Genomic DNA, 11,764 nt, shown 5'->3' with positions numbered 1-11,764 from the left:
TATCTATGAAAGTTGGTAAAATAGGTGGGATGAAGTCTATTATTGTTGGCAAGAAACAATTGGCAGTCTCTGTTGTTGATGTATCTTGATTTTCATATCTATAGAGTGCACTACTTAAGAATGTTCTTCCATTCTTGTTTGTACTACCTTGCTCTCTCTATATATAGCTTCACTCATATTCTCTTATTGCAAAACAATGCCCTTGGTCCTCTTCTCTTTCATACTGGGAAACTCTATTGCAATGTCAATGATAGGGTTGGCCTTTAGTAACACTTTAAATCATACGTGTTCATCCTAGGTGCCATTGTACTTTAAGCTTCTATCGCAACTTTGTTGGTTTTAGAGGGTTTACTTTGGTTTATGTTTGATCTGGTTCTCATATACTTGAGGAGTGTGGTGTTGTATGCTATGTGGTCTGTTTGTTGCGATTGGATAGTGTAATCAAAAGATTTGTGGGCCTTATATGTTAGTTCGACTATTTTGGACATCTTATGTATTCGAGCCTTTATCTCTTATCATAGTTGATTCTAATTGGATTTTTCTACCTTTTGCAGGGGAATGGATGAAAGAGTCGGATCATACACTTTTGAAAGTTTGCCAATATAGGCATTTAATTTCTCTTGTCCCTCTCTATTAAATTTGAAGCGAACATAACATCCAATCTTTGCATGTCATTTTTGTCTCTTTCAAACCTTTGTGGTCATTTTATGAGACCTTTCTTACCCGACCCATGTTGAAGATTGGATAGAGCAATAACAACACAATGGAATCCTTAAACCTAAGAGTTTCTCTTCCTCCAATGCCACAATGGAATCTAAGACTTCCTCTTCCTCAAGGAATCTACATACCCATTCTAACAAAAGGAACAACCATGATAAATTGCATACCCCTTGTACTATGAAGCCCAGAAAGGGCATAAACATCACATCATTTTTGCTTCGCTTATCCCAACCAATTTGTGGATGGTTAGAGAAATAACACCATAATGGAAGCCTTGGACTAAGGATGTTCACTCACTTGAATCGCATGTAATTGTTAGATTTCTACCAAACTACTAATTTATTTTGATAGCCAAACTACCAATCTATTCATGATGACCAAAACTACCAAATTTTTCATGATGACCATTGAAAATTGTACAACTCCAATCATTACAGATCATATCATGAATCAAGGCTTAGGTGTAATGAATGCATTATTCCACGATATGGATGCTCTAACCTCTAGTTTAGGTTTAATCTAAGTTTTGGTGTATGAATTTTCAAAATATCAAAGATTCACCTATCGTGAAACATTTGTGTATCTACCATCTTTCAAGATTTTATATGGATCACATATTTGATGCAACTATTTGAATTCTTGAAAGATTGCATGCAACAATTTGATCGTATGCAAGTTTATATGGTCTTATTTCTAACAATAACAATACTATAAATCCTAAAATAGATGAACACAAAAAATGATATGTTAATGTCGATTGATCATTCATTATGCATACAATGTTTGAATGTAAACAATCAATCCTCAAGTAAAGATCACAGTCACATATATTATGTTAAATGATAATTCATCATGCATGCAATGCTTGACTGTAAACACTAAACCCTCAAGTGAAGATCACAATCACATGCATGCAAAAATTTAGCATAAATAAATTTCATATGTATGCATGTGTGAGAGTATTCAAACATAGTAAAATAATTTATCCTCACACACACACACATACACACACACACACACAATGCCATTCTTCAAGCATAAGGGAATCCTCATCCCATTGCTTCATCAACACATATACTACACCATATAAGTCTATCAAGACGCTATAGGATTGATAAAATTTGAGTTCCATCATGGTAAAATTCACTTGAAATCAAAAGCCACTAAAATAAATCGCATAAATGACTTGCTTGAACCCTAATCCTTCAATAATATCTTCTTCCCATGAAGACCATTTCATAGGGAGACACTCTACGGCTCTACTAATTTGGGCACAGCAGTGCATTAAGCCAAATCAGACAAGGTGCAAATGAATACATAATGCATTAATACTTAGCAAACATCTATTATGAGAGAAGACCTGTTGTTATGAAGTGAGAGATTAGAACCCCTTGACCACATAACATGGCTTCACCAAGAACTCTTTGAGAAGAGAGAGGTGGGTCCACTCTATCACTAGTGTTAGAGTGAGCCTATCCCCTCTCTTAAAAAAAGTGTAAGCATAAGTAAGAATATGCTATTACACAATAAAAAAATAGAGTAATATTTTAATTTCCAAACAAGATAAACTAGCTATTATGTCCAACTAGCATTTATTTCAAGCTACAAATAAACATAACGAATTAGTAGGTCCTCCCATCCTACATGTGTGACTGCATATGCCACAACACTTCTTGCAAAATTTTGAATATGCCAAAGTCACCTTTCTTGAAATTTTTTGAATATGCCAAAGTTACCCAAACAACAATGTCATATCGACTTTCATAGCATGTTACAAGCTACAACGGACTACCACATGCATGCATGGTGTTATTCGTACTAAATCCAACCCAGTCTGATGCATAACACCACAACTATTTCAACATGTTTCTCCTACCAAGCACCACCTCCATCTATAATGACAAACATTAAAATCTAAACATGCCAAAGTTACCCCAAAAACCAAGATGACATTGACTATCATAGCATGTTACAAGCTACAACAAAACATCAGATACATGTATGATGTCACCTATAGTAAATTTAACACAAACTATTGCATAGTACCATTTGTTACAACATGTTGTTCCTACAAGTACCACCTTCATGTATAATGACAGACCTTGCAAAAATTAACATGCCAAATTCAGCCAAAGCACAAAGATAAGGGTAACCTTCATAGCATGTTACAAGCTATTACCAGCTACCACATGCACTGCACAGAGGTAGCTCTACCAAGATTTTGGAAGGTACCATGATGTCAGACCACTCTCCCGTAGTACTTCACTTAGAGCAGCCCTACCGAGGTCTCCCCCAGAAGGGGGTCCGCATCCCAGAGGACCTCTTGCAGGATGAGGAGATCCAGTAAGCCATGGCGGAGATTTGGGAGTACTCAAAGATGATACCGAGCGAGGAATGGGCTTTGTGGGTGGTCGATGTGATCCAGAGGAGTAGTGAGGCTCACACCCTTAGGTAGAGGAAGATGCTTCAGGATCATGAGCGAGCTTTGAGGAGGGACCTTGCCTCCATAGAGCGGCTCAAGGAGCAAGGACCCAGGTTCCAGTGGCTTAGAGACAGGCTCGAGAGCGCTCGCCTTGAGCTTCAGGACACGGAGATCTGGCAGGCTGAGTTCTCTTATCACTCTTCCTGGGCCCTGTGGGTACAGTAGGGGGGCAAGATGGTTCTTTCAAACCACTGGACCTTGCTCGATAGGCACACAGGTACAGATTCACAGGGCATCATACACATTGACCCGCAGGAGATACTAGACCTGACCACAAATTTCTACAGCCAGCTTTTTTGGACGGAGAGGATGACTCCAGCTGGTTTAGTGGCCCGAGAGGTAGTTTGGGATCATGTTCCAGCAGTGGTCTCGTAGGATCTATGCAGCAAGCTAGAGGAGCCTTTCACTGATGAGGAGCTCTGGGAAGCCCTCAAGGATCTCCTGATCCAGAAGTGTCCTAGCAAAGATGGCTTGACTCCAGCCTTCTTTCAGAACTTGTGGGAGATCATCTCTGCCCCTTTTCGACTAGCATGCCAGGAGATTTTTGACATGGGCTCTCTCTCGCAGTCCTTGAGCAGGGGTTGGATTTGTTTGATCCCAAAAGGGGGAGATAGGACCGACATTCGGTAGTGGAGACCGATCACTCTGCTTGATACCGCTTACAAGATCCTCGCCAAGGTCTTGAGCTTGGTGCTTACGGCCCCATCTTACGGACATCATCCACAACACACAGGCGGGGTTTGTCTAGGAACTCAACATCTTGGACAACATCTTTACTTTTTGGGAGGCAGTGAATTGGGGAGTCATAGTCGCTGCCCATCCTTCTCTTGGATTTTGAGAAGGCCCATGACAGGGTGGAGTGGTCCTTCTTGGAGGGCACTATGCAGAGATTGGGTATCTCAGACAGATGGGTCAGAGGAGTTTCAGCGCTCTATGTGGGGAGCTCTAGCCAGATGCTTTTCGGAGGACACACGGGCGAGACCTTTCCTCTCTTGTGCTCGGTCCGACAGAGCTGCCCACTTGCTCCTTTCCTCTTCCTTTTCGTGGCGGAAGACTTGGGCTACTATTTGAGATCACAGGTGGCAGGCCTCATAGGGTTGAGGCTCCCAATCCATTAGGAGGAGGAACTACTTGACTGTGAGTTTGCAGATGACACGGCTTTGTATGTTGAGGGCACCACAATGAGCTTGGAGAGAGTCAGGGAAGCCTTGGCTATCTACTGCGAGGCCTCAGGTGCACGGATCAGCTGGACCAAGTCTATAGGTTTCTTCACGAGCAAGGAGGAGACACACGAGATCCACAAGTGGGGGAGTGATTTTGGCTTCAGGTGGATACTGTGGGGTCAAATAGCAAGATACCTCGGTTGCCACATTGGTATTGATATTATAGCAGAGCATCAAATCGCCCCGGTCCTAGAAAGTGTTTGGCACAAGCTTCTCTATTGAAGCTCAGCCAAGCTCTCCCTAGCAGGGCATGCCTTAGTGGCAAACCAGGTCCTTCTCGTCACATCCTAGTATATCGCCTCCTGCTGGTGCTTTCACAGAGGATGCATTGGGTAGCTCCGTCGGTTGGTTTGGAACTTCCTTTGGGCAGGATTAGACAACATGCGGGATGCTAGAGCCTGGGTCACTTGGCAGATGGTGATCATGCCACAAGCACTGGAAGGCTTGGGTATCATAGATCTGGAGATGCAGAGCAGAGCCCTCTTGGGCAAAGTTGGTTTTCGCGGCCTCACTCCAGGTGCAAAGCCTTGGAAGCTCCTCTTACAGTGAGGGCTTCTTAGGAACACCCCATGGACCGGAGGACAGTGGCAGCCCTCACTTAGGTGGATCTTCTCAAAGGCTCCCCTTTGATGCGGAGCCTTCACAAAGTCTGGCAGAGGCTATCAGGGGTCTCATCCATGCTCTGCCTAGATACAGAGAGGAGTTTGAGCATCAGCCCCTATGTGGCACCTAGAGCCTCCGAGATCAGGAGGGGCATATGCTTGGACAACGGACACACATTGGTTGGGCACAGTGGGATAGTGGCCCGACCCACTAGTCTTTTGGTAGATGGAGCAGATTACCCATGGAGGGAGAGGTGAGGCTTGGCACCGTAGCGCATCTGCGAGGGGCAGGGCGACGGGTGAGAGAGATGTAGAATCCCGTAGGATAGAATAGATGCATCTTGAAAGAGGTGTGAGAGCACAATGAAACAAAATGGTAGTTCTCTATTATGGATTGTGAGAGAGAGGACTCTCTCTTATAGAAAGGGGGAGAAGGTAATATCTTCCCTACATAAGTGGCAATCAGCCCCTACATCAGTGGGAATCAGTCCCTACATCAGTTGGACTCGCCTAAATCAAAGGAACCTCCCATGTGGGTGCTTTTAGCTATCATCACTTAGGTCACACACTACACTAGACACATCATAGCACTTGATGTGCCTTTACAACACACACAAACACACATGTGATTCCCCTAGATGCACACATGCACCATAAAGCAAGCCCTTGATCAAACTTATCCCAACATACCCCCCCTCAAGGGGTTGCCTCTTGCAGTGTCAAGGATACATCTAGTCTCATTGTTTCTCATGCCATCTCATGGTGGTCAAGGATCAATCTATGGCTAGGATCTCATGCTAGCAAAGGTTCCCAAGGGTGTGAGGTTCACAGAAATGGGATAGTCAAAACACATATCACATGGTCTACATCATATGGTGACCAGAGGTGATTTACAAAATAACATATGATATTCTTTTTGGAGTACTACTCTACGCAGGGAACCTCAAAATTTGACCAAGTGATGATAAACAAAAATGACAAAGTGCTTAAAAAGCATAGTCTTCATAGGAGGCCTCATCTTGTGGAGGCACATCAACTGAAAGTAGATTGGCAATTTCTAGCTTTGTAGTTGCTTCCTTTTTGGCTTTACAATACTTTTCATGGTGATTGTTTTTGCCACAATGTTTGCAAGGATTGATCTTGAAGCAATGTGCCTTTCCTCTTCTTAAAGAGCAATAATAAGACCTTCAAGAGTAGGATTAGGAAGATTTTTCAAAGTGGTAACAACATGATCATAATCTTCAGGCATACTTTTGAGCAATACTGCCATTGCATCATCTGTAGTGATTGGAGAGTTGATAGAAGCAAGTTGAGTCATGACACTCCGCATGTGATTGACATGGGCAGCCAAGGGAGTGCCACTAGCCATCTTCAATTCAAAGAAAGCAATCTTAAGTGACAATTTTGACATGTGAGAGCTAGCACCAAAAATAATATCGAGCTTCTGCTAAGCTTCAGAAAGGGACTCCAAATCAGAAATGTGATGAATATAGTCATCTCCTAAGCCAAGAGCAATGATGCCATATGCTTTCTCCTCTCTAGCAGGATGTCATGCCGGGCATGTCAGAGCTGAGGATTCTCCAGCATTAGAGGCTATTGAAGAAGAAGTTGAAGCAGGTTTGACAAGCCCCCAGAGGTTTTCCCTCATCAATGCAAACTTAACTTTCATCTGCCATGTGTGAAAGCCTTTACCATTAAACTTATCCATATTCAAGAAGGTAGCCATGAGAGGGTCTAACCCAAAATGGGTAGTGTCTTCTCTCTTACAAGGCTAGAAAGAGTTGAAAAACTTCAAGGTACAAGCATTTAGTGTAGCAAAGAATTGTAACCAAATTCCATGCTACAAATCATAATGGAAATGATGCTTCAACTTGCATGCTTCATAGAGGTGGCTAAATGAAAGTATTCTGAGCAAATCTAGGTATAGCAACTTAAAGGAAAGCTGTAGCCACAGTTGTACTGATGCTATTCAACACTTTAAAACATTAGAAATGCTAAGGTAGCATCTAATGTAGCATCAAACTCACAACATTGTCAAAACTGTCCAAAACAGAGGCCTAAACTTGGAGGGTGCAATTATCACAGCTCATAGCTCTATTCAAAGGGATTTTTATGCAAGCAGAAAGGCCTTATATCAGAGAAGGTCCTCCACCAAGGAAAAGCACAATGTTGTGCCAGATCACCATAGCCAAGCTTGACAAAGTCGACTGGTTTTTTCATGATTTCTCCTCCAATTCTTAACCAAACGAGCTCAGATTTCAACAGCAGCTTGCTTGTAGTGTCATGCAGCTCGAGCTTAGAGGGATTTGCAGATGGGTAAGCACAGAGGCAGCATTGCACGATTTATCGACGGACAGTCTTCGTGTTGGCATTGCGTGTAAAGAAGAAATTTCCCTAATTGCTTGCAGCTGGAAGGTTGCCCATATACTAGGAGTCTACAGCTCAAAGGGTTTCAACAATGGTTGCTTGTAGGTAGAGAACAGGCTCTCACAAAATTTGGGAAAGATGGAGGAAAATGGAGAAGATGAAGAAGCTTTGAGAAAACTAGTAGTTTATGCTAGAGAGAGCATCTAATGCTAGGCTAGGCTAGATCTAGAACCTCAAGCTTTGATACCAAGTGTAGAATCCCATAGGATAGAATAGATGCATCTTGAAAGAGGTGTGAGAGCACAATGAAACAAAATGGTAGTTCTCTATTATGGATTGTGAGAGAGAGGACTCTCTCTTATAGAAAGGGTACCTTCCCTACATAAGTGGCAATCAACCCCTACATCAGTGGTAATCAGTCCCTACATCAGTGGGACTGGCCTAAATCAAAGGAACATCCCATGTGGGGGCTTTTGGCTATCATCACTTAAGTCACACACTAAACACATCATAGCACTTGATGTGCCTTTACAACACACACAAACACACATGTGACTCCCCTAGATGCACACATGCACCATAGAGCAAGCCCTTGATCATAATTATCCCAACAAGAGATTGACCTAGCCATCCTTGAGTCATGGTGGGAGGGACATCACTTGGGGCAGTTTTCTCAAACTAGTGTCCCTTTGAGGATGACGATACAGCGAGGCAACACGCACCTCAGCTTCTACCATGTCAGATCGAGAGGCCTACTCCATCCACTCATGGAGAGGGACCCAGAGATGGATGGGAGTCTTGATGGGATTCACTAGTAGATGATTAGAGTGGTGGGATGTTTAGGGAAGGAGTGGCACATTGACCCTCCTAGTATTTTAGAGCAAGATGCCCCCAGATGGTGCCTCTGGCTGTGCGAGGGTAGACCCTTGAGGGAGGTCCAGTGGGATCTAGGAGAGTGGTTCTAGCCCTCCAAGGGTGGCCTTGATGAGCAGATGGATGAGATGCCCTCCTTGTCCAATAGATGGATGAGATGCCCTCCTTTTCATATACCACATGGATTGGCAGGAGGCTTCATATGGACTCTTTGAGGTGGACCCCATCAAGAGAGCGACATTGGGTGACTAGAGAGTGCCTCGGGATGTCCGTTCTAGGTTTTAGACATGGCTATGGTCCAGTTTGCAGTCAAGGAAGATATCCTACTTTTGGCGGGCCGTGTTGGAGCAGATGCGAGTGGAGGGGAAGTGCCACTCTTGCTCTGGTGGTTTCTTGGAGATGATTCCACACTGACTGTGGAGCTGTCACGCAGAGTAGCGAGGATCTAGATGGGAGTCCTCCGGATCATGACCCGCATGCAGAGTCTCCAGAGGGAATACACTTGGGGGATGGTGGCCTAGTTGACAGAGGGAGGACACACGTTCTAGATTGATGAGATCTCCCTAGCCTACCGGATACAGGGTTAGAGCATACAGAGGATAGCACTTCATGAGGCAGTCCCTCCGGATAGCCTAGCTCCCCTGTCTCCTCCAAAGGATAGCGTTTGGGAGGTGGTAGCTAGCATCACTACGTTTGCCATCTCCTCCACCTCCAACACCTTCTTTGCCTCCCACCTTCTCTTCCTCCACCTCTCGTCATCTCCACATGCGCCCCCTACCTTCTTGCTTCACCTCCATCTCCTCCGCTTTCCGCCATCTTCTCCGCCTGCCTCTAGCTCTCCTCCTGCCTCCATCTCCTCCTCTGGCCTTCTCTTTCGCACCCTTCCCCTTCGCCCGCCTCCTTCTCCTCCTCCCACCTGGCCCAATTTTAACCTTTTACTCTCTCCCAAAACTCTCCCAAATGGATTGCATAGCCCTCTCTCAATGGAAACAAATCCAAATCGACCTCCATCGCTATCCTCCTGCTTTTGTATTTTCCCTACCCTCCTACCTTCATAAAGCATGAACATGCTAGCCTTGAGCTATCCATGCTGAAGTTGGTCATCCATCCTGAAAGCTGAAAATAGTTCGTTCCAGTACCTTTGACTCAAGCCTGTTCATATTGTGAATATCGTGGACAGCTAGTGCTACTTTGGCCTCAAAGTTCTATTTTTCTACACCTTTTTATGAGCAATTGCTCCGACTTAGGCAAGCACATGAGGTACTATGCCAACGACACCTGACTAGGCTACTAGTGGTCAGCCAACAACAAGACATGTTTATATATAAATAAGCTTCCATGCTCTTGTACCTTGCAAGATTTAGGTGTTAATGAGGTCCTTTTGTTATACATTGTTTTAATTTTAGTTTGTTTTAATAGCTCGGAGTGCCAAATCTGTACGCATGTTGCCAAGAGGAGGACCCTACAAGCTTCACAGCTTGAACATTAAGCAAACCACTGCACATTCCACACAATGGTGAGACAAAGTGACCAAGTCAAAGATTTGGATTGGATGTACCCTCCTCAACCTTTCATGCAAGCCTTACTTTGTCTTACAACTAATAAATATACTTTATTTGTGGTGCTTAGAGTCAAAGAGACCTGAGAAAGAAGAGCAAGTAAAGAGGAACATACATTTGTATCACATTGCTTGGCAACAGTTAGCTTCTGGCCTATGTTTAAGATTGGTCAACAACCAAAGTTGGCCCAATAAGCTTGTTGGCAACAGGATCTATATTTAGAGATTGATTTTTGTCCTTGTAGATACGACCAACATAGGTATACCTATGTTTATTTTCTAAGGTTGCATTTAGACTTTAGCTTGTCATAAACATTTTGCCTATTAGTTGGGATGTTCATGGTATGCTAAACATATTGTTTGTGAGGAGCTTGTATTTATGATTGCAATATCTATTAGTCAAAATGGTCCCTTCCATGCATAGATAAAATCTTTATCCTTCTTGAGATACTCGGCTTCATACATGAGTATAATGTCTCCCTTTACAAATTTGGGAAGCCTCATATGCTAAAGATGGCATCTCTTCCTCTTCATGTCCTATTTTGGTGGCAACATATGCAAGCCTTCTATAATTCTTCCAACTTCACAAAGGACTCTAAATGGGTCACATATTTTCATTCAAATCCGTTACCTCTAAGCAATGAGTGTTAAAATTTTGGACATGGTGACATTTATCAATGCGGGCGACTGGCAGGATATCATCTATACTCTATGCTCCACTTGGGAGCGTGGGACTCTAGGCACTAGAGCAACTATTGAGCGGCGAGCTCGTTTTTGCAAGGCTTGGCCTGCAGGAGCCTTCTACATCTTCATTCCATGAAGGATTCACTGGTTGTATAGTCCCCCCCCACTTGGCTATTAGCCCCAGTACCAGAGATTCCCTCGGCGGTGAGCAGGGTTTCTTTGGAATAGTAGGCCATTTTTTCTTTCAGCCTTTTCCTGATAGGCTTAGAAATAGGAAAAATTGCAACATTGCAGAATCAAAAGCAGGTAATGGAGGGTGCAAGCAACAAGTTCAAGAAGCACAATAAATTTATTTACTTTTTCTTTTGTTATTTTGAATGTAGTACAAAGAAAATGTTCAATATGGCAATTGAGAAGAACTCTCATGTGTGCATGCTTACTGTGGAAAAAATTTGGAGCCTCAAAAGGAGAATGTTGATCCCAATGCCCTTCCGGTGAAACATGCACTTAAAGCATTGGAAAAAGTATTGTTGGACATGCACCTCCATGGAGGAGATGTTCATATCACAACAAACCTCATGCAGTCAACAAATGAAAAGGATGTTCCTATCAAGCTATCTATTTGTGGAGTCAAAGCTAGAAGGTTTTTATCAAAACCACAGAGAGAAAGAAAGCTTGGTACATGATCAAGATATGTTTCAAGAGTGAAGTATGGCCTCGGGAAGGTCGTACATAATGCTGTCAAGGATCATGAGGTAGATGGTGTTGCTAGAATGCTAAAGTAGGAGTATGGAAATCCTTGGACAAGCTATTCATACTTTGTGACAAAAAGAGTTGGAGAAAGAACAATCACCGTGTGTTAAAAGAGGAGCTAAAACATTTTGGAAAATCAATGAAACAAGCATGGACAAGTTACAATATAACACACTACATGGTAAGAAAAATTAATTCGTCCTACCATGAAGATCTTTTTGGTACTTCCTAACACAAATATTGATCTACTATTGTTTGTAATTGCAGCATAGTATCTATAACCATCTTCCATAATTTGTCAAAAACTATGGATGCCCTACAATTGGGTCCACACAAGGAATGGAGAAGTCTCACTGGCAGATGCTCAAGCCCTATTTTCCAAGCTGGGAGTCAACCTTACATGTGAGGTAGCTTGGAGGGTAGGGAAGATGGAGATACCAACAAGATCATTAGTGTTGAAACTCCGAACTGCAATCGATACATCCAACCTCATGAGCATGTG

Source organism: Dipteris shenzhenensis, chromosome 27 (assembly GCF_047967505.1).
Source record: "Dipteris shenzhenensis isolate YYH24624 ecotype China chromosome 27, Dip_SZ_1.0, whole genome shotgun sequence".
In the NCBI taxonomy this organism is placed as follows: domain Eukaryota; kingdom Viridiplantae; phylum Streptophyta; class Polypodiopsida; order Gleicheniales; family Dipteridaceae; genus Dipteris; species Dipteris shenzhenensis.
Note: the sequence above shows the minus strand (reverse complement) of the source record.